This window comes from Silene latifolia, chromosome 1 (assembly GCF_048544455.1).
Source record: "Silene latifolia isolate original U9 population chromosome 1, ASM4854445v1, whole genome shotgun sequence".
NCBI lineage: Eukaryota > Viridiplantae > Streptophyta > Magnoliopsida > Caryophyllales > Caryophyllaceae > Silene > Silene latifolia.
The window spans coordinates 130,749,457-130,774,240 of NC_133526.1; the positions used below are offsets into that span (position 1 = coordinate 130,749,457).

A 24,784-nucleotide genomic window follows, 5' to 3' on the forward strand; every position below is an offset into this window, starting at 1 on the left:
TAATGGACACGGGTTTAAGTGGCGTTTGGAGCGGGTTTGGGGCTTGGCAAAGCTGAACACGGGTAAGGGAAAGGGTTGGTTGTGCGGGCTGTTTGAGGAGTGTTTAGGACGGGTTTGTAGAAGGGGTTAGGGCCTGGTTATGAGGGTGAGTGATGGGCTGGGTTATAGGTCAAGAGTTGGCTCGAGTTTGCTTCGAAAATCGTGCTCAAATCGAGTTGAAAACGAGCTCAAAATCGCGTTTAAATCCGTCGTAAAAATCGATTTCTTCAAATACGATTTATAAATTTATTTAAATTGATTTTTCAAATCAATTAACATAAGAATGATTTTTCAAATCAAATATCTATTTTATTTTCAATAAAATAAACTTAAGAAAATAAATTCAAATTAAAACAATAAAATGAATTCACTTTAATAAAACAAACATTAATTTAAATATCATTTAAATTGACAAAATATTTCATCGATGACGCCCATTCTACATCGTAAAGCGAGTTCCAAATAATGACAATGACAACTAATGAATACATGTGTCCTATCATCATCAGGTGTTTGTCGGGTTCTCTATAAATTCCAATATCGACGGATACGGGTATCTACAGAGCCCCCACTTTGACTGAGGCTTGGACAAGGCGAAAGTCAAAGTATACCCCAGGTCAGAGTCGTAGTCTTCCGCTATTTTGTCATAACACTTTTTGCTTTAGTTGGATTTCGGTTTTGAGACAGTTGTATTTTACATTTCAGTTTTGATTTTGTTGTACTCGCATTTAAACTTTTATACCTAAAGTACGTTTCTTGATTGTCTACTTTGATTACTATGCCTCGGGTAACCGGGATGGTAGCATCTCCATGTGCTAGGGTGGTCTTGGTAAGGAACCTTGGTGTATGGGGGTGTTACAAAGTGGTATCAGAGCGAGGATTTTCGAACCTGTAACTAATGAACCCAATGAATGTAGAGAGTCAAATTAAAATGCACTCGGGTATGAGTTGTTAGAAGCTAATGCAAAGGCTTGGGAGACGTCCTAAAGTCGCGAACTCGCCCTACAACTTTGATCCGGTCACTATGGGGTGTCATGGGATCGCTACTTATTTATTGTTGATTCATATGCACATGTTGGATGAAGATATGATTTACTTGAATGGAAAATGTTGGATTGTATGTTCGATAAGTTGAAGGATATACATGACCATGATGAATGTTAATGTTTGGCTTTGTAGTAGTAACATGCGATAAGAGTTGTGATATTTGTATATATATGATTAAAGTTGAATAGAGTGGAATGAGGCATGGTTTGGTGTTTCTTTTATGGCTTTTGATTAGATAATAACTTGTGGAATAAGAGATGTTAGTTAGTAACATGTGAAACCGAATAGTTATGTTGTTCGATTATAGAGGAGCTGTCTTTAAACTGTTATAACTTAACATGCATACATGATATTGATGTGAGTCTAATTGGAGGTGATAGCTTGTTCTCTTACAATTCTAACGATAGGTCACATGCCCAAAATGACCAAGAAACGAGTGAGATATGACATTTTACGAAAATTGAGCAGTGCTGAGAACTACGTAGGGTACTCGATCGAGTACCCCTTACTCGATCGAGTACACGTCTTGGTACTCGATTGAGTACCCCGTACTCGATTGAGTAGCCCTGGTAATTTATTATGCGTGCTTCTGTTCTTCACCTACTCGATCGAGTAGGCTGTACTCGATCTAGTAACCCCTGTTTTGGTCATATGCCCTATCTTTTGACCTCGTCGTATATCATATTTATTTCAAAGATGTTCTTTTGCTTCTTTATACATTGTTTTACATATGTATTGGTCCTGATGCGTAAGTTACCAGATCTTATGATGGAAGGAATAACACCTTATGATGGGTATGAGTTTGGTGGGGAGGACATGGGTTATATATGGTTGTGATGGTTAGTGGACAAAGGAAAGGGAAGATTGATGAGTTTATCGAGGCAAGAAGCCTATTTTGTGAGATGTGGTGAGTGATATAGTCGCGTGTTGAGTAATGTAAAAGTAAGTGAATATGGGCAAGGGGTGATGTATGTTTAAGGAATGTGAGAATGAAAAGATTGAAATTAGTGATGCGAATAGTGGTAACTTGGGATGTTTAAGGATTTATGGAGGGAGATAGTTATAACAGGGTTGGTTAAGAATATATATATAATGGAAGGTCGTTGTAGAAAGATGGAGAATAATGGTATATAGTGAACTTAGATTGAGTTATGCAGTGACGTGGATTTGTAGATAGTGACTGAGTTTGGGAATTTGGATTATTAAGAGGTAAGTCTAGTGTGTAATTCTTTGGGGAATTAAATATATGAGGTGAATTTTTAGTTTTTTAGGGATACGAAAGGAAGATACCACTAATTGAAGAGTAATCGGTGGTGGTGTGGACTCAATGGTGGCAAGTGTGAGTGAGTAGCACAATGAGAGAGGTAATGGAATTTGAGTTTTGGAACAATGAGAAGGTAACTGGAGCACTAAAGAGTTAGGTAGTGGGAATAACGGTTGAATAGTTAATTGATTGTGTTGAGTATAAAGGGAAAAGAATGAGGGGAGTAAATTAAGAGCATGTTGACCGGAGTTACGTGATATGGAAGTAAGGAATTGTCGATATGTATGATACTGAGGGTGTGAGTTAATGGTTATGTAGGAAATTCAGGACGACATGTTAGTCACGAGTTTTGAGGAATTAAGAGGGTAAGAAGTTGGTAGAGTATTTGCATGATATGAGACTTTGGGTGGTGAGCTAGGAGATGATACAATTAAGGACAGAATTAGAATGAATGTTGAGGTAATATCGTTGATGGATTTGATATTCGTTAATTGGGATTGTAACCGAGGATAGGAAATGAATTGTTATATTTAGAGGTGATAGGGAGAGGGCAGCGATACGAAAGATGGTGGCGTCGTGGTGTTGTCACAAGTGGCTTAGGATGGTGATAAATAGAGAGGATAGTCATTCTAAAGCGGTTGATTTTGTGGAGGCCGGATTGGTATGTATGGTTGTGAGGGAGTATAAGATGTGGATATAAGAGGCGTTTGCTAGTAGTGAGTTGATGTGACTCCTATTTATGGACATTAGTCCCCTAACTAGCCTAGTTCCTATGATTTTTAGTGTGTATTAGGGTTATTTCTTGTCTTTAGCCTCCTATTATGCATATTCTATGAGGTTTGGTGTTCTTTGTAGGAGAAGAGCACTAATCATGCCCTAATGGAGTGAAGCGGAGCTAAATTGATAACATATAACGATCAAGCACCGAAGAGGAAGCTAATGCCTAAGGCCCAAGTCAATAAAGCAAAGAAATGAGCAATGACTGCCTCTATGATGGCTCAAGACATGGCATATGGAGTATGTGGTGGATCTTTTGAGTATAACTATGGGTATGGGGAGTTTGAGGAGTAAGTCAACATAAACCTACCTTGCAACTCATACAATGAAAATCCTAACTACTACCCTAACTTTTACCACCAAAATCCCCATATCCAATATCCACAACAACCATCCACCCAAGACTCACTTCTCAACCAATTCCAAATGCCACAATATGACTAATTTTACACCCACATACAACAAGTAGATGACCCAAACTTTAACATTCAAAACGTGGTTCTCCAAATGATGGGAGATCAACAAAACTTCTTCAAACATGTGCTAGAGGAGAGCCAAAATAGGGACAATGTTCTTCAAATCATTGCTACCTATGGTGAGGAGTTGGCAATTCGAATTGCCCAAATGAAGGCAACCCAAGCAACCACCCAACCAACCCCACCAATCCTTGAGCATTGACCATGAATGTGAATTTGAGGTAATGACCTTTGATGAAGAAGATGTGAACTGGGAAGAGCCAATCTCCTTGAGCTCTTATGAGTATGAAAGTGTGGTATTTGATGAAGAAGACATGAGGTTGAGTAAGCCAAATACTCTTAGCCTTTGTGAGTATGAGGGTGTGTCATTTGATGTGAACATTGAGGTGGTGGAGGAAGAGTTATTAAGGAAAAGTGAAGCCCTTATTTATGATTCATATGATGAAAGCAATGATGACGCATCTATGGAAGAAAATGATAAATGGAGTTATGGGATTAGCTTGCTTGAGGAACCCATCCTTGAGACGTTTGAAGATTATTTGAATGAAGAGGAAGAATGCCTCTTCCTTATTGAACATGAGGACCTTCTCACACCCACTATGGAGCCCATGCTAGTTAGAGATGACATTGTGGACCTTCTCATGAAAGTCAAATCGTCATACAAAAATCACTTGGTGGAGAAGCTCAAAGACAAGGCCGAGAAGGAGCCTATTTGTGAGAATTTGGCACCCACAACCCCAACTCCCGAATTACCCCATCATCAATGTCATGAAAGTTCACCTTCTATACTTGGAGGGTTGATTAATCCAAGTATTGTCATCAAATTCAAAAGAAATAGGAGCGACCGAAAAACCACCTATGAGAAGACCCTCAAAATTGCTAGTTGTAAGAACCGGGAAAACCATCATGACAAAACAAATGAACAAGGGAAATTATTCAAGTGAAAGTCCTACATGGATTGGCCCTACTCTATTTTGAAATGGTTCAAAACTTACTCATGCTTACTTGAGGACCATTCACAAGCTTTCGCTCAACTATTGAGAGCATTGAGCTCCATGGATAATGGAATTTGTCACTTCAACTTAGTTTGGTGGAGTCCTATCACAAACCACCATTTGTAATATATTCTTTCCAAACTTTATATTATATCATAATAGTTGCATTTTACATGTACTTTCAGCCTTTACATGAGAGTTGTGAGGGAGAGCTTTTATCTACTCTTTAAGCCATTTTTGAGGAAGGACACGATGATAAGAAGGAATCAAAAAGGGTGCAAGGGAAAAGGCTTAGCTTAAAGCCTTAGAATTTGACAAAGAGTAGAGCAGGACGCCCGTCCCTTTTAGAGGACGCTCGGCACGAGCTCGAGCCTAAAGCAAGAAAATTCACTGGTTGGGAATATGTGCGATTTTTTCCCAGAACGCCCGACCCATACCTTGGGATGATCGAGCCGATACCAGGACGCCCAGGCCGTGCAAATAAAAGTGCAAGGTTCTATTCCTGGATGCCCGAACCCAACCCTCAGCCCGCTCGTCCCGGTGCCTTTTAGATGTGACTCATATTTGAGCACATTTAGTCCGCGAATTAGCCTCGTTCTTATGCTTTATAGTGCATAATTGGGTCATTTACTATCTTTAGTTTCCCATTTTGCATATTCTTTGAGGTTTTGTTTTCTTGGTAGGAGAGGAGTGCAAACCTTGCATTTACATGGCGAAATGTAGCTAAATTGATCGCATCTAATGACCAAGCATCAAAGGGAAGACGATACTAGAAGTCCTATGTAGATAATAAAGTGAAACGGGCAATGATGAAAGGATCCTTGCATCCCCGGATTGATCCTCGCGGATTATGAAGGAAGAAAAGAAGAAATGTTGTCTGCCAAGGGATCCGAGCGGATCACAGAGGATCCGAGCGTCTCCCCACCACCATCCGAGCATCCCGTGACGATGACGCTCATCTTGAAGCAAGAAGATCTGAGCGTCTCCCTTGACAATCCACTCGGATCGTACCCCAGAGAGCCCGTGCCTGTTTTCAAGTCGCTCGGATCATGGCAAGACTAGCAAAACGGAGATGCTCATTTCCTTCGAGAGGAGCATTTCCTCAACTTTTCTTAAGGACTTAATAGTCATTTAAGCCCTTAGTAACCCTAATTTATGTACCTAATCTTTAGTATAAATACCCCATTGCACTACTTCGATTAGCATGCTCTCTTAATCATCTAGTAATCAAGTTGTAATCAATTAGTAATCATTCCTTAATCTTGTAATCAACTCTTAATCTAGTCTTAATACAAATCTCAATACTTAATCTTTCCTTAATTTCTCTATTGTTCATAATTTATTTTGGGTAATTAGAAGATCATTTGGGTTTATTGGGAGATTGACAACCTTCCATCAATCATCAAGTACTTCTATTATTCTTTGCATTATTATTTTAGAATCTCCATAGGTATAATTCTCTTAATCCTTGCTTTAATTATTGTTAATCATTTTCATTCATTCATCATGTTTTGCCTTGTCAATGTGATTGACAACCTTGTTAGCATATTAAACTTGATCGTGAGTGAGTAGTTTCCTTAGCTAGGGTTAATGGGTAATTAGGGGAAACCAACATGGGGAATGATTCATGCTTAATCTAATATGTTCACATAATTTATTTGCTTGCTTGTTGTGATTTCAACTTATGCACATGTTATGTTTGACGAAATGCGAGCCTATGAATCCTTGCATTTTTTACCCATCACTTATCGTTTCAATAAGGCTTGTAAGACATAAACCAACTCGAGCCTCATTAGACCATGCATAATGTTGAATAGGAAGGATTAAGTCGACTTGTAAGTGTTGGACAATCTAATCGATTCGGCTCCGGGACCCAAACCTTCTTAGGGATTGTAAGATATACACTAACTCGATCCCATCACAACAATAATTGCTTGCTTATAATTTGAGAACATGTTTGTATGATCAACTCCCATGTATTCCCCTATGAACCCATGATACCCTAGTGCTTTTAATCAATTTTTTACATCTTCATTTTATCTACCTTGCTTTGTTTTTATTGTTGATTAGTTTTAATTGATCGTCTATCTCAACCCTAAATTGTGACACCCTAAGACACGACCATTTACAATTGAAAATCCTACATCAATACCCGTCCCTTGGGATCCGACCTTTACTTGCCTCTTTACTAAGAGTAGTTGGTGAAGTTATAAATATTTTTTGGGTTGGGTAACTTTTGACGACGAGTTTAAAAACCCTACGAACCAAAAAATGGCGCTGTTGCTGGGGACGGTGTTAATTTGGTTTGATTTTCATTAATTGTTTTTAGTTGTGTCTTTCTTTACCTTAGGGAAGTCAATCTCCTCAAGGTTATTCTAATTGTTTTCAAGTTGTTTGATATTTTGCATGTCTAGGAGATCACAAGGTAACTTGTTACCCATTGATCTTGAAATCGAAAGAACTTTGACCAACAATAGAAGACTTTCTAGGAATACTTTAAGAGGTATTGGTGAGATTGTGGACATTCAACCAAATAACATTGAGTTCATCAACCCTTTTGCAAGAGAAGGAGAGGATAACCCAATACAAAACCCACCACAAAATCAACCCACAATGCCTAAATTTTCATCACATTCCGTACCAACCGAGGAGAACCTACCAAATGGTACTCCTACACCACAACATTTAACCGGTAATTTTATTGCCAAATCCGCATTCATACAATTGGTTGAGAGAAGTCAATTTGGAGGGATGCCTAGTGAAGACCCTCATTCTCATATGGATACTTTTTATGATTATTGTGATGCGATTTCTCAAACCGGAGTTACTCAAGACCAAATTCGATGGGTCTTATTTCCTTTTTCTTTGATTAGTACCGCGAAATAATGGTTGAAGAGCCTAAATAAGGCTACTCTTGGTATTGATTCTTGGAAGAAATTGGCACTTGCTTTCTACACGAAATTCTATCCTCCGGAGAAGACTAACATGTTGAGGGCCCAAATCACCGGGTTCAAACAAAGGGATGAGGAATCTTTGTATGAAGCATGGGAGAGATTCAAGGACACTTGTCGATCTTGTCCACACCATGGACTTAGCGAGTGGTTCCTTGTACAACAATTTTGGAATGGTCTATATGAAGACTCCCGAAACATTCTCAATATGGGATCAAATGGTATGTTCACCGAAGTCGATGACAATCAAACATGGAACAAAATTGAGGAAATGGCGGTCCATAACTCGCAATATAGTAGACCTCGGAAGGCTACTAGAGGAGTAAAGCATGAGGTGGACTCCATTACTCATTGGGTGCTCAACTTAGTGCTCAAATTGATACCATTAATTTGAAGTTTGAGAAGGCCATGACTAAACTTGAAGAGGCCTCCAAATCACCCAAGCAACATGTTAATGCTATGGTGGCATCATCATCAATTCCAAGTGGAGTATGTGAGAGTTTTGGAACTTTGGGACATGACCAAAGTGAATGTAGGGGAACAAGTGAATGCTTTCCAAGCATACAAAAGTGTCACCCCTTATTCTGACTATTACAATGAGAATACAAAATTCCACCCCAATCTTTCATAGAAAAGTCAAAATGTTCAAAACCCTCAAACATACACCCCACCTCCAATGAGAAACCAAGCTCAAAGACCCTTTTACAATCAAAACCGAAGTTATCAAAATCAACCTTCATACAATCAAACAAATGACCAAGGTTTTGATGTTCAAAAAACGGTCCTCCAAATGCAAAAGAACCAACAAGAGTTTTTCACTCAAATGCAAAAGGATAGCCAAGCAAAAGACATCACCATCAACAACATACTAGCTCACACAAAGATGTTAGAAACCCAAATGTCTCAATTAGCATCTTCTAGTTCTCAAATACAAAAGGGGCAATTACCACCTCAAGGTAAGACATGAGTCGGTGGGTGCCATCCATTTGAGGAGTGGTACAAGGTATGAAGGGCCGAAGAGGCCCATTGATGAAGATGTTGTGAACGCTAGTGACAAGGAAAGAGTTGAAAACTTTAAGAAATAAGAAGAACCCACCACCATTCAAGAAGTTTCAAAGAAGAAGAATGAAGAGAAGGCTAAGGAGAAAGAGCCTATTGTGATTAGACTTCCATTTCCAAGTCGTCAAGCTAAGCTTAAGTTCGATGAACAACTTGAAAAGTTCATGGAGATTGTGAAGAACTTGGAAGTCTCAATCCCATTCACCGAATTGATTAACCATGTTCCGGCCTATGCGAAATACATGAAAGATATTCTTACAAAGAAGAAATCCATCCGGAAGCTAGAGACTATTGCGTTCACTAAGGTAAGTAGTGCCATCCTACAAGAAAGTTCACCTCCAAAACTCAAGGATCCGGGAAGTTTCTCTATTCCATGCACCATCGGCGACAGTACAATCAACAAAGCTCTATGTGACCTTGGAGCAAGTGTAAGTGTCATGCCATACTCGGTATGAAAAAGGCTAGGAATGGGAGATATCAAGTGCACTAATATCACACTTCAAATGGCGGATCGGTCAACGAAGACACTTTTAGGGGTGTGGGAGGATGTGCCGGTAAGAATTGGCAAGTTCTTCATCCCGGTGGACTTTGTTATTGTTGACATGGAGGAAGACTACAACATTCCTATCATTTTAGGAAGACCATTCTTACACACCGCGGGAGCGGTGATTGATGTGAAACATGGAGAGCTCACACTTGAAGTGGGAGATGAAACAATCACTTTTAACCTTGACAAGACAATGAGAGCTCCCCGGTTACATGAGCCATGTTTCATGGTGGATCATTATAGCCGGGAAAGTGATAGGAAGAAGTTGGCATCTCAATACAAAGGACAAGCTATGGGTAAAGAATCACAACCCATATGGGAGAAGAAAGTGGATAATCTCGAAGATGCTCCATCCAAAGAGCAAGAAAGTTTCAACAAGAATGAGAGCTTGAATAGCTCACCACCACTCATAACAAAATAAGAAGAAGGCCTCATCGGCCATAATGAAAAGAAGGAAGAAGGGTTGTTCTCATCAACTCATGATACTATTGGGAAGCAAGCTAATGAAGTATGCGGTTTATGGGATGATGAGTTCGAAGGGCTATTCAATCCTTATATTGGTAATGCTATGACCCAAGACCAAGGCTTTGGTGACCATGTTAACTCAAGTCACCACAATGAAGAACAACATATGCAAAGGTCTATTGAAGATCTTTATAATGACAATGAACAAGTCTTCGACTACTTCTTCAAGGTGTTGAGCAACATCAACAACACCTTGGCTATGCCTCCTTGACATCTCATACATGAATGAGAGTTTGGTGGAGTCCTCCCTAAACCACCATTTGTAAATATTCTAACCCCTTAACTTGCATTTTACTTATTGCATTTTGTCAAATTTTGGATTTACCATTTTACTTTGATCAAGATTATCATTTTGAGAGAAAGTGAGGGAGGGACTTAAAAGTTTTTTGATGTGCAGTGTTTTGATTAGTGTGGGGATAGCAATTGCCTAGGCTATCCAAGCCTTCGTAGTGCCCCCACAATGAAGACCAAAGGAACGAAGACGGAATGACTTGGGTTATGAAAATACCCACGGGTGAAACTAAACCCGTGAGGTACAGGAGCAATCCGAGCGTCTCAAGAAGAAGTCGGTCGTCTTGGGTGAAAATCCGAGCGTCTTGACTAGAATCCGCTCGTCCTGGCAGAGCTAAAAAGGAAAAATTTGCACTGGGTATGAATCCGAGCGTCTCCTCAGGAGTTCGCTCGTCTCAACCAAAAGACGCTCATCTCAGTAAAGATCCGCTCTTCTTGGTTATATCAGAATCTGGGATTTTACCCTGACCTTGAATCCGAGGGTCCTCAAAAGAATCCACTCGTCTCCTGGCAAAATACGCTCGTCTCCTGCCGAAGACGCTCGTCTCAGCACGGGTTACATTTTATAATGCTAACTTGGCAACAATCTGAGCGTCCCGTGCTGCAGACGCTCATCTCCCTCTGCTGCAATTCAAAAACACGGGATTAAAACCCCCTTTCCCATTTCGTTTCCTTCATTCAAAACATAAACACACATTCAAAACCCTCAAAACCCTCAATCCCTCTATCCACAAAAATCAATTTCCTCAACCAAATTCACCCAAATCAATTCCAAACTTCCTCAAAACTCAAACAAATCACTCCTCTATCAACAAAAGGCCATTCAAACATCCAAATCCTCAAAAATTGAATCGATTTTCTAGGGTTAAAGGCAAATTTCGAAAATCCTAAATCGATTTGGGATTCATTAAAGCTTTAGGATACTAGAAGAATTCAAGCAAATCATTGGTTGTTGATACATACAAGGAGAAGAACAATGGCTAGGACTAAAGGTGGAAGCAAGACACCTACAAAACCAAACCTTTCCAAAAGGCAACAAGCACTTCAAGCTTCAAAGGCTTTGGTGGTTCAACAAGCAAGAATGGAAATTCAAGAAATTCCTATTCCTATGGTGGAAGCTACTACTTCTATCCCGGTTATTGAGCAACTAGAAAAATATCCGGAGGTAACTTTCACATCCGATTCTCATAGGAAAAATTTTGTCTCTTGCTAAGAAATCGATTTTACCCACCAAGTTTATTTGCCAAGATACCTTGACCAAATTGGGTGTTCTTGAAAGGACCAAGAACTTCTTTGAGTCTATGGGGTTGCTTACATTGTTTAATATGCAAGAATTGACCTACCCCTCCCTCACCTTGGAATTTCTAAGTTCATTGAAAGTTACAAAGGTGGAGACTCGAATGAACATTGAATTCCGCCTTAAGAATGTGGATAGGAAGATGTCCTTTAATGAGTTTGGCAAAGTTTTCGGTCTTGATAATGACTCGACTTATGTGAAGAAACCTTCAACAAAATATGATACTGCCCCTTTGTGGAAAGCTATTACCGGGAGGAAATTCGAGTCCTTCCATGAATTTCGTGCCCTTTATGTTCATCACCCAGGCATAAGGGTGTGGCACACGGTTGTGGGAAATACTCTTATTGCTAGGAAGGGGACTAATCACTTCACCGAATTAGATTTCATCAATCTCGAGTCAACCTTGAATGTCGATAAGAAGTTCACCAAGAAATACAATATCCTTCAACTTTTAATCGAAAGGTGGCTTAATATCGATCATGGCAAGGAAGGCGCGGCCTTTATAGTAAATGGGGGATTGGTAACGTGGTTGGCAAAGCACTTCAACCGGAATTCCAAGAAAGATGACACTTATAAGACGGTTAAGGGAGGCCACCTCATTGATCTAGCCACTATGGTTCACAAATTCCATTGGGTCAAGAATGAAACCCTTGACAACAAATTTGAGTGGCTTACAAAAGATGCCAAGTCCTTCATTCTACCGAAAAAAATTTGCCGACTAAATGTCCGAAGCCCGCACTATCTTCTCACACTCTTCGAGGAAGCCGAGTCCATAATGCAACACCATAGGGAGGCCATTGCCGAACCCTCTTCCTCTATTGTCACTCCACCCTACCCGTTCACCTACCATGAATTACGACCCGAAAATGTTACGGTAGGAAATGATTACTTGACTCTTTTGATGCAAGAAATGCATAAGCAAGCCCATGAAGACCGAGTCAATGCATTTAGAGCTCAATATCCGCCTCTCTTACACCAAGCTAGGCAAGGACTTCTTGATCCATCATCTCCTTTGCCTAGTTGGGCGGATAGGGAAGTTTTCTTTCCTAATGCTCCTAGGGATGTTAGCATGGGTGATGAGGAGGTTGTTGTTGAGAGTGGTGGAGAAGAAGATGAGGAAGGTGAAAAAGAAGAGGGGAGTGAGGAAGAAGAAGAAAGCTCAAGTGATAGTGGTGAAGCCTCCGGGTCTATGGAGGTAGATGATGATGAGGATGCTAGTGAGGAAGATGGTGATGATGATGGAGATGATAGTGATGTCGCTATGGGCGACGATTGAGGATTAGCAAGCTCTTTGGAGGATGTCACAATACATTGTGAGTCTCCTACACCTCCTTTAGCTTTGTTCATTTCTCTTGTTTTTAAATTTGTATCTTGATCATGAGTTCGAGTCCTAGCAACACTTAGAGGACTCCCACCTCGGTCTCATTGAGGTGTCTTTTATTGTTCCCACCATGAAAAATCCAAAATGACAAGTTTAGTTGCATGCATAGCAATTTTTATGCATGAACTCCCTCACTCTCACTTGGTTTGGGGAAGTTCAAGCATATGCATTGGGAGTTAATTTAAATTATGCTCTCCAATCAAACAAAACTGCATGCATCATATAGCTGTTGGAATATGTGTCCTCGACAATAATGCGATCATATGTTTAAATCTCATATTAAGAATGCTGAGGGAAAATAATATTTTATTGTCAACTGATCCACATTAATCGGTAATGATTGGCTGACTAGAGTTTGACATTACTGTCGTATGACGGTGGTGATCAGTTGGTCCCTTAAGGTCATACCTCTAGGGTAACACTCTTAATTGATTAATTAGTTAATTGTATGTTGATACAAGTAAATTAATTCCTTAAATTAAACAAATTTTATTTATAAGAGAGAGTTTTATATCTTATTGTAATGTGATTAAATAAGATTTAATTTAGTAATTTAAGTGTTATATTACTAAATTGATTATTGTTTACGAAACAATTTGAGATAAGAATAAATGGTTAATTGTAATTACAAAATATTGTAGATTAAATTAACATGACCCATTTTAAGTACTTGTAATCAAGAATTACTAGTCAATTTATTAAATGTAATTTATTTATTGAAAATTGATATTTAATTAGTTAAATATGCATTAAAATTAATTAGAACATGTAACATGTTACATGACCTACCAAATTACATTTTACAATTGACAAAGTTAAAATGGAGGTCTCCTACCGGTCCAAAGGGTGTGATGGTGTGTGTTGTTTTGTCAATTATTATATTAGCATGCTTAAGGACATAATGATGTGCCTTTTGCATAAAACAAGAACAACACCCTACCCTATACTTTGGTAAGACAAAGAGCAAATTGAGAAGTGCAAATTTTGTCTCCCAATGTGTGCTAAAACCGTGCCCCCTTACTACATGTGAGGGATGTAGTTTTCCATTTTATTAATTCTAATTCTCATGCAAAATCTCTCTTCCTCTCTCATAAAAATTGGGTTTTTATGAATAATTTGTTCAAAAATCTCTAATATTATTCTATCTTACTAGAAGTAGTAAATCATAATATTAGTTATAATTTAAGGGCTCATATTCTAGTTTCTAGTACATAAATTAGTATATGAATTAAGAGGGATTACCTTGGTACAAATCCTTGAGGAGTAGATCCTACCATTGGATCTAAGGGTTTTCTTGGAGCATTTGGTTTTTCTTAAAGAAGACTAATTTTGAAGGAGTTCAAATTAGTATAATCCATTCGGTCCTCATTGTAAGTAGATCGGTTTTCTTCTTACTTTGCATTATAATGTTATGCATGCATAAGATCTAATTATTTTTATGACTAAACTAAAATATAAGTTATTAGAAATGTCTAATATGAGATTAATGAATCTAACAATAACATAGCTTACTTTGCATTCACTTTTGTATATATATCATATAGTTTGCATTTAGCTTAGGAATGATGCATTTTCATATAGCTTGCATAATTTCCTATCGTATTGGCCATTGAGGACAATGCCCATACTAGTGTGGGGATGGGAAATTCTAACATGACTTATAAAACAAAAATGATAAAAATTGAAAATTTTTGAAAAATACAAAAACATGTCCTTTTTATTTCATAAAAACATAAAATTGATAAAAATTTGAAAAATGCAAAAACCCAAAAACATGTTCATTCTTTTTTAGTTTAGAATTGTATATATTGTATAGACTTGTTTGTTTGCTTGTTTGTTTATCCTTTTTCACATTGATCGACTACGCCACATCCGAGACATGAGGATATTGAAGACCGCATGGTATGACCTTTCCAATCTCCTTCTTCCTCTTTATGTTAATGACTATGTGGCTTTATTTTGATTGATGTTGTATAAACAATGTGATTATAGGATTGCATTTAGATTATATGGCATACTAGTTGGTAGAAGCATATGCATTAGGATGTATAAATGTTAGTTGCATCATGGCATATAGTTGCATTTAGGAAAATTTTTGTGAAAGCATCTATTTGGGAAACTTGACAATTGTATATAGGCCCTTGTAGATACTTTTTCTTCTTGAGACTTTGCTTGTTAGAATACTTGTAAAACACCCTAGGATGTGTCATGCTAGTGTCCTTTGACCCATAGATTAAGGCCTAGTCAAAAGTACCTTGTGGTGTGATAACTCCTTGGCTACCATTTATTCCAAGGTGACCCTTGAAACCATGCAACCGTCATACATGTTCTACCACATTTTGTCATCAAAAAAGGAATGGGCACAAAAATTGTTCAAATTTGAGTTCAAGAATTAAAATGAAAGTAAAAAAGTTTGCAATTGTATCAAAAGAAAAGAGGAGTAAAAAAAATGAAAACTCCTATGCTTCAAATACAAGCACCCTCACTACAAATTGGGTAGCTTTGAAAATGTTCAAAAGAAAATGCAAAAAGTTGAAATTGTCAAGTGTTGAAATGCCAAACATCAAAAGAAATGGCAAAAAGAAATTGTTCTCAAAATGTCGAATGCCACAAGAAATTGGGGGGAGGGTGGGGGGGGGTACAACAACAAAAAGCAAACTCCCACATGAAACTCAAATTCTATTGATCCCTTTTCCATCGTATCCACTTTTGTGCATGGTAGAGAGGGGACGACCCTTCTTCTTGTCTAGACAAGAAGGGGACTTCCACGATCCTCCAGTGTTTCTAACACCATAGTGAGTCTACTCTTGACGAAAGCATTTAAAGATTGAGGACAAAGGTACCCTAGCTTGACACAACTTGGAGGTGATTTATTGGTATCCTTCTAGGCTTAGTAGTTTGAAGAAACCATATCTATAATGGAGTGTGTACCCTTAGATTGCTTCCCTTGTAGATAATTTCCGCCACTTAGATGAGGAAAGTGGCTATTCATTTTTGTAGATGCATCCATTACTTGATTTGTGTGCTTTAATGATTGGATGTATCGCCATTTTGGCAAGCCCCACCTTGCTTTGCAAGAAGGCATACTACCTCATGGTTGTATTGTTGTGAGTTGAAGGGGCGGAGTGAGACCCGCTAATTGTCTCACATCGGCTATATTAGTAGGTTAGTTTGAATAAGGATCCTAGTTTTTGTCACCTCTTTATTTGGGACGAGCAAAGGTTCGGTTTGGGGATGTTTGATGTGACTCATATTTGAGCACATTTAGTCCCCGAATTAGCCTCGTTCCTATGCTTTATAGTGCATAATTGGGTCATTTACTATCTTTAGTTTCCCATTTTGCATATTCTTTGAGGTTTTGTTTCCTTGGTAGGAGAGGAGTGCAAACCTTGCATTTACATGGCGAAATGGAGCTAAATTGATCGCATCTAATGACCAAGCATCAAAGGGAAAGCGATACTAGAAGGCCTATGTAGATAATAAAGTGAAACGGGCAATGACGAAAGGATCCTTGCATCCCCGGATTGATCCTCGCGGATTATGAAGGAAGAAAAGAAGAAATGTTGTCTGCTAAGGGATCTGAGTGGATCACAGAGGATCCGAGCGTCTCCCACCACCATCCGAGCGTCCCGTGACCAAGACGCTCGTCCTGAAGCAAGAAGATCCGAGCGTCTCCCTTAACAATCCGCTCGGTTCGTACCCCACGGAGCCCGTGCCTGTTTTCAAGTCGCTCGGATCATGGCAAGACTAGTAAAACGGAGATGCTCATTTCCTTCGAGAGGAGCATTTCCTCAACTTTTCTTAAGGACTTAATAGTCATTTAAGCCCTTAGTAACCCTAATTTATGTACCTAATCTTTAGTATAAATACCCCATTGTACTACTTAGATTAGCATGCTCTCTTAATCATCTAGTAATCAAGTTGTAATCAATTAATAATCATTCCTTAATCTTGTAATCAACTCTTAATCTAGTATTAATAAAAATCTCAATACTTAATCTTTACTTAATTTCTCTATTGTTCATCATTTATTTTGGGTAATTAGAATACCATTTGGGTTTATTGGGAGATTGACAACCTTCCATCAATCATCAAGTACTTCTATTATTCTTTGCATTATTATTTTGGAATCTCCATAGGTATTATTCTCTTAATCCTTGATTTAATTATTGTTAATCATTTTCATTCATTCTGTTGGGGTTGGTGTCCTTAACAGTTAGTGCAAGGACTTATAAACCTCTAAAAGGATCAAAGGGCATACTTTTGGTATTATTATCAGTTGATCCACGTTTATCAATAACGGTTGGCTTGCTAGATAAGTTTGACGTTATTGTCATACAGATGGCGGTGATCAACTGGTCCCTAAAAGTCACACCTATAGGATACGTTTGAGAGACGTGACGGTATGAAAATACAGTCATGTAGATGCCAAATTTGACTAACCAGTTAGTCCGAGTTATTTGACCAGTAATTAGTCAAAAATGTGATGTTGAGATATTATATTTAATACGGATTAAATATTATGAGCTAAGGCGAATTAACCAGTTAATTCGTAAAATTAAATATAAGCGTTCTATATTTAATTAAATGTATATTGAATATTAATTATACAATATCGTCTTTGTCGGACATGTATTAATACTTCAACTAACCCGTATTATTAGTTGATGTTTTAATAGCCGATAACCGATGACGATTTATAAAAACCGCGTCATATACATTTAGTCATTTGGGTACGGACTACGAGTTAAAATGAAGAGGAAATGGAAAAGCCCATTTCCTCCCCATGGACTCGGTTTGGCCGAGATTAGGAGATCAAAAGGGAGAGCTTCTCCTCCCTTCTGACCGAATCATCAGTTAGTGAAAAATAATTAGGGTTTTGGAGATTAATTTTCTCTCTGAAACTGAGATCTCACATCTCGAAAAAACTCACATCCAGTTCTCCCAATATTGCAAGGCAATCGGAGAACACGTTCTAGCACAAGGGCATTTCTCGAACAAATCTTGGGTGCAACAATTAGGAGGGAATCTCGTTTGATTTCTGTTCTTTACGCCGTGCATCAAAGGACCCGAGGTTGATTTCTATCTTTATCGTTTCTCTATTGTATTTATGTTTTATGACGATATTCGCATGTTAAATTTACGTTATAGTCCTAAATTTAAAGGGTATTATACGGATATAACTCTACAAGTGGTATCAGAGCGAGGCCACGTAAATTTTTCTATGTGTTTTTCATAAAACAATTTTGAAACGGTTTTGTTTGTCTCGAAATCCGTGCCTTGTATACATGGATGTTGCGTTTATGTTAAAACCGTGCGGCTGTTTTACACGGCTGTCTTGGGTTGTTTTCAGATTTATTCTTTTACATGTTGTTATTTTATACGGAGATTATAGCAACATGTCAAGTTTTGTCAATTGTTAAATTGTTTTGATGCGTTTTTGATCAAAATTGCAATTGATTTTGTCTCGACAAACTGTTTTCACGAGGGTTTTGAAGTTTCAGCCATGTTTGCATTCGATCGAGCGTATTTCTACTCGATCGAGTGCTATTTCTGTCTTGTTTTTTATCGATCGAGTCCCTGTTGTACTCGATCGACCCCTTTCTAAACCCTACTGCTCGATCGAGTTGTCCTCGTACTCGATCGAGTAGATTTGCTGATAAAGGTACTCGATCGACCACCAGTTTAGTCGATCGAGCACTTTCTGTTTGGCAACCCTCTCGATCGACTTGCGATTCATCGATCGAGCCCTTTTGTCCCTCGATCGAGCACTTATGTCCCTGGATCGAAGGATTTCTGTTTTGACAGCTTTGAAAATTTATTCTTTTTGCTTTAAATTTTCTTTTGGCTTCAGTATGTACTTTATACGGATATTGTACACTCGCTATGATTGTGAAACGGTTCACACACGTACCATTAAGTTATTTTAAAGCGTATTTAAAGTAACGGACTGTATTAGATTAAAATTAAATTGATAGAAGCATTTTTATCACATGAATTTTAATCATTAAAAGGTGGTTTGGATAAATTTAACATAATTACAGAATTATGTCTCGAATGAATTTGTTTTTAGTTGATGCATTTTTATTTATCGTTGATTTTAAATGCTTGTGAATGCCTTTTTATTACGTTTTTTTTTTTTTTTTTGCAAACGGTTGTAACTTAGTGTGGCCTTAGTAGAACGTGTTACCGTAATGATGGAACACGGTCTTGGTTGTATTTTGAGATCTCGTATCTCCATTTTATTTCTTTTAATTACAGTTTTTAATTAGAATGTAAATAGGTTCATATTTGTAATTTTAAATTGTAATTTTTGAGAAGACCAAAGATGGAGACCGGATGCTCACTCCCGCTACTTGGATCAAGATGGAACATCAAGACAAGCTTCTCGGGTCCAACGGTGGATTCCAAAGTTGTTTTATGTTTTGTTTTACTAGGATAGGCCACACTAGGAATTTTATTTTTACGTATTGCATTCATTAATTTATTTTCCGTAACGATAATATGCATCATATTCCGCCTAAAAACCAAACCACCTAATTATTGCATGAAAACTGACACATATAGAGGTCACGAGTTAGTTTTCATTGACATTCTCATGTCACACGATTTTTAAGCCATCATCCGAATTAATTCATTCACGCAGACGCTAGTTATTCGTTCACTTAAAATGAATTATAATTAAGTTGATGGGATCTTCCTCGTATAAACAAAAATTGAGAACGGTCTTTATAGGTCAAACTCCAATGAGTCCCTTCTTCGTCGGTAGGCATAATATGACCCCTTCTACGTCGGGTAAGTTGGAACCGATTGACCTATTTTATCTCAACACTATGGTCACTCGTACGATCCTGTGACTATGGTGGACTATAGATAGGATTTACAGAAATCTATCGACCAAGAGTTCTTACGGAAGAATTAGCTAAACAGTTGGCTTATCAATTTACCGAAATTGAGTCTTGGGATCACTTGTATCATTCTTGAGGGAGATCAATTATGCAAGTGCGAGAGTCTACATGTTTAAAATGTATTTTTAAATAGACTTAAATCACCTCGATGAGTTGCTTATTTCGTTTTTGTTTTTCTTTCTTTTTCAAAGTAGATCACGTTTTTTTAAACGCTTAATAACAAATGGCTGGTTCTACCGATAACCCAATGCCAAGTGCCACATTGGACCGTGAGTCCTGGCTTCGGATCTTCATGAATCGGATGAATCGGTCTACTCGATCAAGAATGATGGATCAAACTTCGCGGACCGGGAGGCGGCATTACGGAATGCTGCCGCTGGCGACGGAAGCTCAAATATCTATTAGAGCCCATCCCGGCAGACCCAGTCCCACGGCTAGAGTCTTTGAAATCACCAAGTTTAATGATTTCTGTATGGAAGCGGGTGCGATTAAAAACGTACTCATTTTTGCAATGGAACCCAATTTGCCGAAACGCTTCATAGCCCATGGTGCAAACAAGATTTTCACCACGCTCACTAAGGAATTCTCGAAAGCACCGAGAATCGTGACCTATGAGCATACCACTCGCTTCTTTGATGCGAGACTCGAAAGGGCCAACCGGTTAGCCCACACATTCTCAGCATGATTGAGAATGTCGAGAAGCCGGAGACCTTTAATTGTAACATCAGCGAGAACATTGTTATCGACCGCATACTTCACTCACTCCACGATGGTTATTCGCAATTTAGAGCGAATTACTATATGAATGATTTGAAGAAAACTCCACATGAACCGCACTCCCTCCTCGTACGGACCGAGAAGGACATGAAGTTCAGTGGGAGCTTGAAACAAGATGTTCTCGTTGTGTCAAACAAAGGGAAAGGTAAGGGCAAAGCTCGTGCAAACCTAGCGAGGTAAACCGAAGTTCAAGAAGTCGGGTTCAGGTAAGAGTGGGCCTGGTGAGTCGAGCACCTCATCGGGCACGACAAAGAGCAAGAATGAAAACATGGAATGCCATCACCGCCACAAGACTCGGGCATTGGAGGCGTACATGTCCTGTTTATCATGAGGACTTAAAGGCAGGTCGTGTTAAACCTGTTGGTATGTCTTCTCTCTCTTCTACTTTTATTCATATGATTGAGATTAACCACGCAAGTTACGGAACTTGGGTACTTGATACTGGTTGTGGTTCTCATCTGTGTAATCATGTGCAGGGGCTCCGAAACATCGAACCCCTCGTAAAGGGTGAGGTGGACCTGCGTGTTGGGAATGGAGCAAGAGTGGCTGCCATCTCAAAGGGGACATATGTGATCCAGCTTCCTAGCGGATTTGAGTTGTCATTATATGACTGCTATTATGTACCTAGTCTTTCGAAAAACATTATTTCAGTTTCTGCACTTGATAAACTTGGTTTTTCATTTGTAATAGAAAATAATACTTGCATTTTCTCATTACACGATATGATTTACTGACAAGGCGTCTCCATGAACGGAATTTATGTTTTAGATCCGACCACGGAAATATTACACGTAATGAATAAAAAGTTAAAGGTTGGTGACAAAGATCAAACGTATCTATGGCAATCGCTGCGTATGGGACACATTAATGAGAAACGCGTAAAACAGCTCGTCAAACATGGAGCTATCTCGGCCTTTGATTTTCAATCATTTGGCACGTGTGAATCATGTCTCATCGGTAAGATGACTCGTATTTCCTTCAAAGGTGTTGGAATGCGCGCTGCTGACCTATTAGGACTCATACACACGGATGTATGTGGTCCTATGTCAATCACCGCACGAGAAGGCTACAGGTATTTCATCACTTTCACGGACGATTTAAGTAGATATGGCTATGTCTACTTAATGAAGCACAAAAGTGAATCCTTTGAGAAATTCAAGGAATACCAGAATAGGGTACAGAACCTATTAGGTAGGAAGATTAAAACACTGCGTTCGGATCGTGGTGGCGAGTATCTTTCTCACGAGTTTGATCAACACCTCAAAGACTCGTGGGATTGCCTTACGCTTAACTCCACCTGAACACCTCAATTGAATGGTGTGTCCGAACGGAGAAATCGAACACTACTTGATATGGTTCGATCCATGATGAGTCACACAGTTTACCCGATTCATTATGGGGTTATGCTCTTATGTCGGCCGCTCTAATACTTAACCGAAGTCCGTCTAAAGTGTTGACAAGACTCCATATGAACTATGGAAGGGAACGGTCCCTAACTTGTCCTTTATACGGGTTTGGGGCTGCGAGGCTTATGTCAAGTGGAGACACGAGGATAAGCTCGGCCCGCGATCGGTCAAGACATACTTTATAGGTTATCCTAAAGGAACACTTAGTCATTACTTCTATTCGCCAACCGAACAACGCGTTTTTGTTGCGGCTAGTGCGACATTCTTAGAGAAGGAATTTCTCGAGAATGCAAAGAGTGATAGAACCTTCGACCTGTCGGAGATTCCAGAACCAAACACCGAGCAACCATTGGAGGAACCTGTTCCTTCAATCCCGGCTGCGGTGAATATTCCTGAGGAACCTAGGAGGTCGGGAAGAGTCTCTATTCCTCCGGACAGATACATTGGTATGGTCGAGGAACATGACATAGATGACAATCTACTCTTAACGAGTAGTGAACCCGCAACCTATAAAGGTGCCATGACTAGTTCTGACTCAAAGCTATGGCTTGAGGCCATGCAATCCGAGATGGACTCCATGTATGAGAACAACGTGTGGGATCTTGTTGACTTACCTGCTAAGGTTCGTCCCCTTCAATGCAAATGGCTTTACAAGATAAAGCATTCAGTGGAAGGTCAACAAGATATCTACAAAGCACGACTAGTTGCTAAAGGTTTCACCCAAGTGCCAGGTTTGCACTACGATGAGATTTTTGCACCCGTAGTCATGATGCATTCCATTCGGATTATCTTAGCGATTGCCGCTTTTCATGACTATGAAATTTGGCAAATGGACGTCAAAACCGCCTTATTAAACGGCTTTTTGGAGGAAGAGTTGTACATGGTACAACCCGAACGTTTCATCGATCCAGTACATCCTAAGAAAGTATGCAAACTTAAGCGTTCCATTTATGGACTTAAGCAAGCATCAAGGAGTTGGAATCATCGCTTCGACCAAGTGATAAAAGAAAATGGATTTACTCGATCTGTCGAGGAACCATGTCTATATATCAAGTCGAGTGGGAGCAAGATTGTCTTCCTAATATTGTATGTTGACGACATACTCCTGATTGGGTTAATGGGTAATTAGGTGAAACTTGATCATGTGTGAGTAGTTTCCTTAGCTAGGGTTAATGGGTAATTAGGTGAAACCAACATGGGGAATGACTCATGCTTAATCTAATATGTTCACATAATTTATTTGCTTGCTTGTTGTGATTTCAACTTATGCACATGTTATGTTTGATGAAATGCGAGCCTATGAATCCTTGCATTTTTTACCCATCACTTATCTTTTCAATAAGGCTTGTAAGACATAAATCAACTCGAGCCTCATTAGACCATGCATAATGTTGAATAGGAAGGATTAAGTCGACTTGTAGGTGTTGTACAATCTAATCAATTCGGCTCCGGGACCCAAACCTTCTTAGGGATTGTAAGATATACACTAACTCGATCCCATCACAACAATAATTGCTTGCTTATAATTTGAGAACATGTTTGTATGATCAACTCCCATGTATTCCCCTATGAACCCATGATACCCTAGTGCTTTTAATCAATTTTTTACATCTTCATTTTATCTACCTTGCTTTTTTTTTTATTGTTTATTAGTTTTAATTGATCTCCTATCTCAACCCCAAATTGTGACACCCTAAGACACGACCATTTAAAATTGAAAATCCTACATCAATACCCGTCCCTTGGGATCCGACCTTTACTTGCTTCTTTACTAAGAGTAGTTGGTGAAGTTATAAATATTGTTTTGGTTGGGTAACTTTTGACGACGAGTTTAAAAACCCTACGAACCACTTTTCTTCGATATATCCGTTCCCCACCATCCCTATTCCCTTATCTTACCACCATTACAACCACATCTTATCATCCTCCGTACAATCTCCATCACAAAAACCCAATCACAATCATCAATCCAAGATTTTTGATCAAAGTCCCTACCAACCACGTCAAGCAAGAATGTTTATAAGGAGCAAAAGCAAGAAGACCACCGAGGCCGCACCCAAGCGCCAAAAGAGTGCTACTTCAACTGCATCACGAGAGGCAAGGGGCCAAGAAAATGAGATGATACCGGATGTTTCACAACTTGAGCATTTTCCGGAAGTATATTTCATCAAAAACGAACACCGTCAACGATTTGAGCAATTTCTAGGTAAGGCTTATGAACCTACTCAATTCATCGATCTTGATGTGTTAGAAATACTTGGTATAAGGCAACAAACGGAGTTATTCTTCAATGGTTTAGGTCTTGAGAAGATGTTCTATGCCCATGAGGACACTTACTTGAGCCTCACACTAGAGTTTTTGTGTAGCCTCCGTGTTGTCACTAATCGACGAAAGGATGTCGGTATGGAATTCCGTATTTGCAATAGGGACCATAGGATAACCTTAGACCATTTTGCGAGGGTCTTTGGTCTTGAGGTGCCAAAGAGTGACACCGACAAGCCCTCCGACTGTATTATCAACCACCTTTGGAGGACTATTTCCGGGAGAGAATTTAGTTCTTTCAAACAATGCTATACTTTTGCAATCCAATATCCGGTGATTAGAATTAGTGAACGATTCGTGGCCGGGACTATTCTTAGAAGGTTAGAACAAGACAAATGCACCCTTCTCGACTTGACCTTTCTAGAGTCTTACTTGAATATGCAAGGGACAAGACCCTACCACTTCAACACACCCCTTGAGATGATTACAAGATTTAAATGACTTTGCAAAGGGGAACTCTCCAATCAAAATCTTTGTGATGGGAGGCCTAATAACAATTTTGGTCAATTAACTTTGCCTCGGGTTCAACTTTGATGGGAGATATGCCAAGCTCAAAGGGAGAACTTTGATCGATGAACCTGCTATCTTTTACCACCACCGGTGGTGCAAATACAATGACGTTGGGAGTGTATAATGGCTCACTAGGGGATGCACATCACTTGTACTCATGGGGTGGAACATACCACCCACCAAGCCCCGCTTGAGCCGGTACTCACCAAGGC

General features: G+C 39.1%; 1 non-coding gene across 1 annotated transcript; it reads right to left on the reverse strand.

Moving 5' to 3' along the window:
* Nucleotides 1–7,583: 7,583 nt before the first annotated feature.
* On the reverse strand, nt 7,584–7,690 carry LOC141620236 (small nucleolar RNA R71). The gene has a single exon (XR_012531916.1). It is a non-coding gene; the product is annotated as a small nucleolar RNA R71 (small nucleolar RNA).
* Nucleotides 7,691–24,784: the final 17,094 nt, after the last annotated feature.